At 44.2% G+C, this 7878-nt stretch overlaps 1 long non-coding RNA gene across 1 annotated transcript; it reads right to left on the bottom strand.

Moving 5' to 3' along the window:
• Positions 1–1102: 1102 nt before the first annotated feature.
• Positions 1103–6093, bottom strand: LOC123140079 (uncharacterized). The gene is made up of 2 exons (XR_006469776.1): positions 4755–6093; positions 1103–4576 (listed from the first exon to the last, which is right to left on the bottom strand). It is a non-coding gene; the product is annotated as an uncharacterized lncRNA (long non-coding RNA).
• Between the last annotated feature and the right edge of the window lie 1785 nt (positions 6094–7878).

Raw genomic sequence — 7878 nt, 5'->3', positions numbered from 1 at the left:
TCCGGTTTCCTAATCAGCTTTGATCCGGCCGTTTTCGGTTTTGCGAAGCCACGTATCGAAAGACGCTGCTAGCTAATACGTAGTGTGCGTACCAAACGCAGGATACCGTTTTGGAAAACGCTGGAATCGGAAGCCGCGATGTTCGCTCCGAACCAAACGCGTCGTTACTTTGTGAGCTTCTCTTAAATTGAGAAGACCTTTCTTAAATTGAGCAGTATGGCTGCCTTATGTGGCCATTTGTTTTGATTTATGATTATCTTGATCCTGTAATATTAAAGACAGCTGATCCAATTTGTGGCATGGGTTCGAAGTATGTATATAGTTGTGTTGGTAAAGTAGTTGGTTTCGGACAGTTTAATCAATATTTCATTCATGCATTAAGACATAAAAAATTTGAACTTTGAAAAATATATTCAACATATATCGTGCTTGAAGGAGATGGTCAAGACAACGAACGAAGGTGGTGAAAATGGAATCCCAAATTAAGACATTCAGTTGGAAATATGTAGTCATTATTCAGTTTTCTGAGAAGAGCATTTCGGCTGCCGAGCTCACATGCTCCTGGGTAGACAATAAATTCAATGAAATGGCAGTTTTTGGAAAATGATCTGAATTTTGTGTGTGCTACGAGAGCACACATGACACACATCTTCCTAGGTCACATGGAGTCGGGCCCACAAAACAGAGACAGATATAGGAAGACGACGACCCGGCGATGACGTCAGTTCCATTGGTGAACAAGGATCTCGTCGAGACAGCGAAGGTGGTGAAACGGAATCCCAAATTGATAAATTCAGTTTGAAATATATGTCATTATTCAATTTTTTGACGAGTACATTTTGGCTGCCGAGCTGACCTGCTGATGGTAGACAGTAAATTCAAAAAAAAAGGCAATATTTATGAAACAATGTGAATTTTGTGTGTGCCACGAGAGAGCACACACGACACACATCCTCCTTGGTCATGTGGAGTTGGGCCCACAGAACAGAGAGACCAATATAGAATAAGGCCAAGCGACGACCACCCAGCGACGACCTCCGTTCCTTGGTTTGGTGACCGACGAGGCGACGACTAGATCCATCCATCCCCTTGTGAAACGATATAGGAAGCATTGAACCCTTTGTCTCGGGCCGCACTTGTATATATAGAAAGGATGTCGTGGCTTACAAGACGAGATTGAGAGATCGTTGCGGAGAACGATCGTTACAGGAGGATCAGGAGAAGAGAGATAACAGAAGAAGAGATAGAGAAGGGTACAAGGTTTAAACAGATATCTATCCCTATACAACCCTATCTCTAACCAACTATTCTAACACTCCCCCTCAACCTGAACCTTATAAAACTTTGCTAAGGTTGAGTTGTACTTGAACTCGTCCAACCTTCTCATGGTAAGAGGTTTTGTAAACCCATTAGCAAGTTGATCTCCAGTAGGTATAAACCGAATATCCAGTAGCTTTCGAGTTACTCTTTCTCTGACAAAATGAAAATCAACCTCAATGTGCTTTTGTGTGTGCATGAAAGACCTGATTGGCTGAGCGATAGGTTGTACCAATATTGTCACACCATTACCTCGCAGACAGTGGAGCCTTAATTCCAAGCTCATAGAGTAATGTTTGTATCCACATTACTTCAGCCATTGCATTTGCTAAAGCCTTGTATTCAGCTTTTGTACTTGACCTAGAAACAGTTGCTTGCTTTCTTGCACTCCAAGACACAAGATTTGTTCCCAGAAAACAACAAAACCACCTGTAGACCTTCTGTCATCAGCACACCCTACCCAGTCAGCATCAAAATAAGCAGTAACAAGCATAGAAGAAGACTTAATAATCTGAAGCCCAAGCCCTTCTGAAAACTTGAGATATCTAAGAATTCTCTTCACTGCAGTACAATGAGTGGTTCTGGGCGCATGCAAGTATTGGCAGACCTTATTTACTGAATAGGAAATATCAGGACGTGTAAGTGTTAAATACTGTAAAGCACCTACAACACTTCTATAATTTGTTGCATCTTCTGACGCAAGTGCTTCTCCACTTTCAACTGTAAGCTTTTCTGAGGTAGAAATTGGTGTACTTATTGGCTTGCAATGTTCCAATCCTACACTTCTGAGAATATCAGTAGTATATTTTTCTTGGGAAAAAAGTATACCATCTTTAATTTTTTTACCTCTATACCAAGAAAATAGTGAAGGTCACCCAAGTCCTTGAGAGCAAATTCTAGCTTCACATCCTTAAGTAAGCAGGTAGTAGCATCTGAGCTTGAACTGGAAACAATTATATCATCAACATAACACAAGCACAAAGATAGTGACATTGCCTTTGTTATAAAAGAATAAAGAAGTATCTGCCTTAAACGGTGTGAACCCAAGATTTTGTAACTGCATGCTTAATCTGGAATACCAAGCTCTTGGGGCTTGTTTCAAACCATACAGAGCTTTATCCAACTTACAACATACTGTGGTGTGCTTTGATTCTCATACCCTGGTGGCTGCCGCATGAACACTTCTTCCTCAAGAACACCATGAAGAAATGCGTTCTGGACATCTAGCTGTCTTAAACTCCAACCTCTGGAAATTGCAATAGACAAGACAAGTCGAATAGTAGCTGACTTAACAACAGGGCTAAAGTATCTTCATAATCAATTTCAAACCTCTGTTTAAACCCTTTTGCAACTATTCTTGCCTTATACCTGTCTATGCTTCCATCAGACTTTCTTTTTATCTTTTATAACCATTTACAATCAATAATATTGTTCCCATGTTTTGGTGGTACTAAATGCCAAGTCTTATTTTTCGTAAGTGCATTATACTCATTATCCATAGCTTCCTTCCACTCCTTATTAGCAAGAGCATCATGCAAGTGATTTGGTTCACCGGTAGTGGTAAGAAAAGCCCGTTTTAATTTGTCATACCTTATTGTACCATCATTTTATTGTTTTTCCTTGACAATACCTGACCGAGACCGTGTATTTCGAAGAAAGGGCGTAGAGGGCACAAGAGCAGCTGTTGTGGTAGAGGGCACACGCGATCCTAACGAAGCTGAATCAGCCACAGAGGATCTGATCCTCTCGCGATCCAAGGCAATCAGCGAGCCAGCCGGCTCCTGATCCGAGGCAGATCCGGCCTCACGCGTGCGGTCGGCCGCGCACCCGCGGTCTGCCTGGACCCGCAGAGACGTGGCAGCGGGCGACTCGGCCGCGCACCCGCGGTCTGCCTGGTCCCGTAGAGACGTGACGGCGGGCGACTGGCCCTCTCCCGCACCTGGGCTGGCGAGACTGTCGTCGCATGGGCGCGTGGGTGCGGCAGGACTGGTGCGGTCCACCCGGTCGGAGCTGTCGGCCACCAGCCCGCATGTGGCCACGCGCACGGGTAAAGGATCCGCCTGGGATCGCACGCCGTCAGCGGAGGCAGGCCTGGCGGGCGAATCAGCCTCGGATCTGTCGCTGTCAACTAGATCAGCATGATTTTCCGCGCCTGCTTTGTTTGTTTCCTCGTACATAAAATGACACCCTGAATTAGCATATATATCAACATAATCAGGTTCAATTAATGCACCCCCGTGATCAGGAAGCGAAACATAGTCGGTAGAAGAGCAATTTCAGCACGAAGCAAGGCGCCGGCTTTTGGATGAAGTTTGGAAAACGGAAAGACGGTTTCATCAAAAACAACATCTCGAGATATATAGATGCGTCCAGTAACAATTTCAAGACACTTATAGCCTTTGTGAAGGTTGCTATAGCCAAGGAAGACACATTGTGTGGACTGAAACTCAAGCTTGTGACGATTGTAAGGACGCAGATTAGGATATTAAGCACATACAAAAGTTTTGAGATAGTTATAATCAGGTTTTCGCTTGTACAATCGCTCTAAAGGGGTAGAGTTGCCAATGACTCTACTGGGAGGATGATTAATAAGATAAGTGGCGGTGATAAAAGCTTCATCCCAATATTTAAGAGGCATGGATGCATCAGCTAAAAGAGAGAGGCCAACTTCAACAATGTGGCGATGTTTGCGCTCAGCAAAGCTATTTTGTTGATGAGCATGAGGACAAGATACATGATGGGTTATCCCAATGCTACGAAAAAAAAGTTGAGTTTCTCATACTCCCCTCCCCAGTCACTTTGGACTGAAAAAAAAATTATATCAAATTGTCGCTCAACAAGTTTCTGAAAGCAAATATATCCAAGTAAACTTGTTATAATCATCCATAAAACTGACATAATATTTTTTTCTATCAAAAGAATCTCTGGCATGACCCCATACATCACTGAAAATAAGTTCTAACAAAGCATGAGACACACTAGTTGACTTGGGATAAGGAAGCTGATGGCTCTTGGCACATTGACAAGCTTCACACATGGACTCACTATTTGGACTATGAGACAAAAGAAGATTGTCTTTATTGACTATTTGTTTGACGATGATCGAAGATGAATGCCCTAATCGTTGATGCCACCGTGCCAAAAAGGGCTTGATGACGGAGTAGACTTGACGACGCTTGCGACCTAGTGCTCCGGATGGAATGGGGTAGAGCCCTCCAACGCATCTACCGTGATGAAGGAGTTCCCCCGTTGCCCGATCCTTAATGAAAAAATAATGTGGTGAGTTTCAAAGAAGACATTATTGTCAGTGGCTAAACAAGACATGGATGCAAGGTTCTTGTCAGCTTGTGGGACATGAAGCACATCTCTAAGAACTAGACCACGTTTAAGTGTAGGGGAATTAATAGAACCTTGATCGATGTGACAAATATACATACCTCCATCGCTTGCGGTGTGAATCTGGCCGTTGCCATGATAGCGCTCATGAAGGGCAAGCTGCTCGAGCTCATTGGTCACGTGGTCCGTAGCGCCAGAGTCAATGTACCAGACACCGTCGCCGCCCTGTTCACGCATGGCAGCAGCAACATGGCGGGCATCAGGCACGTAGTCCTCGTCAAACCGATGCCAGCAGTCGATAACCTCGTGGCCAGACTTCTTGCAAAGCTGGCAGCGAGGGCGACCACGTGAGGGAGGACCACGGCCGTTGTTGTTGTTGAAGCCGCCGCCGCCCGCTGGTGTTGTAGCAAGCTATGTAAAGCACACACAAAAACGCGCCTAATCGCATTCTGGGAAGCAACCCTTTGCTGTCCCTTCACGGAAAAAATCATAGCTGAAGCTAGGAAGCTCTAAAACATGCAAACGAGATGGCTATGGATTCATGGGGAACTCATCTACAAATAACTCCGACTATTCAACCTCAGATTATGAGGTTATGTGGGTCAAAACCAGCAAAAACATCTCTGTTGTTCTCAGATTCAGGAATAATGAGTAGCCTCATTTGGAAATCCATAGCAAGACCAATACTCATGGGGAGTAAGTAAATAAAATTGATCTAAGAACTAAAATGTATCATGTAGCTATACCATTGCGTAGCATCAATTTATCAGCCCTCGAAGATCCTGAAAAGCTATGGGCAAAAACTATAGAAATGCTGTTTTGCAGAAACAGAGCAGCAACTTGTTTTTATCGCCCCGGCTAAACGGCTGAACCAAATTGAGTGAATGACCACTCAAAACGATCGTGGTAACAATAACTACAAAATATTCCACATGACCCCCACCTAATTTTGCCATATAGGAAATCGAAATTGCTGGTTTCCAGATCTGAACGCCCAGAAACAGCAGCATAAACTACTTTTTCCCCAATTCCTTCACATAGGTTTCTTGTCCTAACCCTATCACTAATAGATGGTGATAGATCATAAATGGTGGGGAACCTCACCTCTATGGTCAAATCACAAAGATTTGGTGAAGGGAAAAGTTGGGGAAGCTTTCTTGTTCTCCCTCTTCTTGTCTCCTTTCCTTCTTCCTCAAAGCCCTAAATCAAAGGGCAGCCATGGAGGTGGTGAAGGGCGTGGTGCAGCAAGGAGGCACCTGGGGAGGAGTGGGGAAGGAAGGGAGGAGGGAGTAGGCTGGCTGGAGAAGAGAGGAGAAAGGGATTCTTCCCTTCGGCTTGGGGAAGAGAAGAAAGATGTGGAGCACGCCTCCTATGGACAAGGAGAGCTCACATTGTGAGGGAGAGGTAAGAGATAAGGTTCAGTTTTTCTATTTCCTGAATTAGAGAATATTTTGAAATTCCCTACTAATATGAGCCGTGGGATTGAAATAAATCATAGGAGATGAACCCGGAGTCCGACTCGAGGAAATAGGTAGTGCATTTCGACTATCTCGGCGAGCCTGAATCAACTAAAGAGTCGGATTTATGAATTGATGGACCAAGTAAACATGGATAAAGAGTCCGAAAGCACGATTTATGGAAAAATCGATTATTGGAAACCGGGGGGTGTTACAGGCTGCAGTCTCAAAAGTTTGTTGTTGTTTTGGAGATCGATGGGTCCGTTCATCGTTCTGCAGTGGGTGCTTATTGTTGCTGAGATGCAAGCACTGTTGCTTTTTTAAAATTGGCTACGGCCATTGCGTGAAAGGTCATGAACATGCGAACTGTGTAGGCCTCTCACGCCCTCTGTTTTATGTGGACACACACAAACAGTGATGCCCGCTTCAGAGTTTCAGAGAAGAAGCAGAAGCAGAGTAACTGAAAACAGAGGAGACAGAAACTATACAACATTGAACTTAAACACTGAACCGTCGCACCCAGCTGCTTCAACTCACCGGGACAGAAACGTGTGCAAGTTGCAGGCCGCTGCACTTGGCACACCACACAGTTGTATCCTTCACACTTACGCACTTGTTCAACTCAATGACACGACAAGAAGTTTAACTCTAACAAACTGTCATGGAGCTCTCTCTGTGTACACATTTGCATGTCACTCCGATTGTTATTTTACTTCTTTCAGTGATAAATCTAGGTGCTGTTGGAATGGAGACGCTCTCTGTTTCCTGGATGAAGTTGACGCCGACTGATTTGGGCATCAAACTTGCTACCAGCTCGTTCTCTTGATGGCACATTTGGACACATAACAACACTCTCTTGTTGAATGGGCTGAAGGGATGCTGCTGCACTGCACGACAGGTGCTGGACATACATAACCGGGTTTTCTGTTGTTTCCTCGGTATATGCCTTTTAGGTAGACAAAGCCAAAAACCAGGAGCATCACCAATATGAGAGTTGCTGCTGCTCCTCCTCATCCGGTTCTCAGGTTAATTTTCAGAGGTTTTAGCTACATACTTTCGCAAAATGTATGGTTTCTCCTTTTTCGTTGGAAAATGTAATTCATGCACCCGTCCGCGCTTACAAAGATCTACTTTTCGCTTTTTGTTCAGTAGCAGTCTGGAATAGATGTTCCTAAGTTTCCTCTTACAAGTCGTTTCTGCATCCAAAAGGCATTACAAAGATTTACCTTTAGCTGTTATTTCTACGAGGACGGTTGCGTGTTTCGCACAGTTCTGTCTTTATTGTTGCTCAGATGCACGCACTGCCATTGTGGGAAAGCTAGTGAGCACGTGAATTGTAATTGCTCTCTGCCTTTGACCACACTGGAATGCCATTCGGATTGTCCAGTGATATATCTTGGTGATGTTGGAAATGGAAATGCAGCATCCGAAGACATCATTTTATTCTTCGGCATGATATCATTGAAGGACAGAAAGTATATATAGTCGATGACAGCGTGTGGGTGGGTCAGTTTTACATAGGATACGACAATGTCCACGGTCAAGTGGGCAGGTGTAGACTTTGCCAGGGAAACTCCGCCTGATACGACCAATAGTCGCCACTGCCTTGCCCATATATGTTTTAATTTTCTATAGATATGGATGTTAACGTTCTACCTAAGCCGACACCCAACAGATAGCTAGCTGGCTAGCTAGCTTCAGTTGGCATGCATATGTAGAGCTAAGAAATAACCAAGCAACTACAGTTGGCTTCTTCCATTTGTCGACA

This window comes from Triticum aestivum, chromosome 6B, assembly GCF_018294505.1.
Source record: "Triticum aestivum cultivar Chinese Spring chromosome 6B, IWGSC CS RefSeq v2.1, whole genome shotgun sequence".
Taxonomy (NCBI): Eukaryota; Viridiplantae; Streptophyta; class Magnoliopsida; order Poales; family Poaceae; genus Triticum; species Triticum aestivum.
The sequence above is the reverse complement of the archived record's forward strand: the minus strand, read 5'-3'. Positions and strand labels throughout refer to the sequence as shown.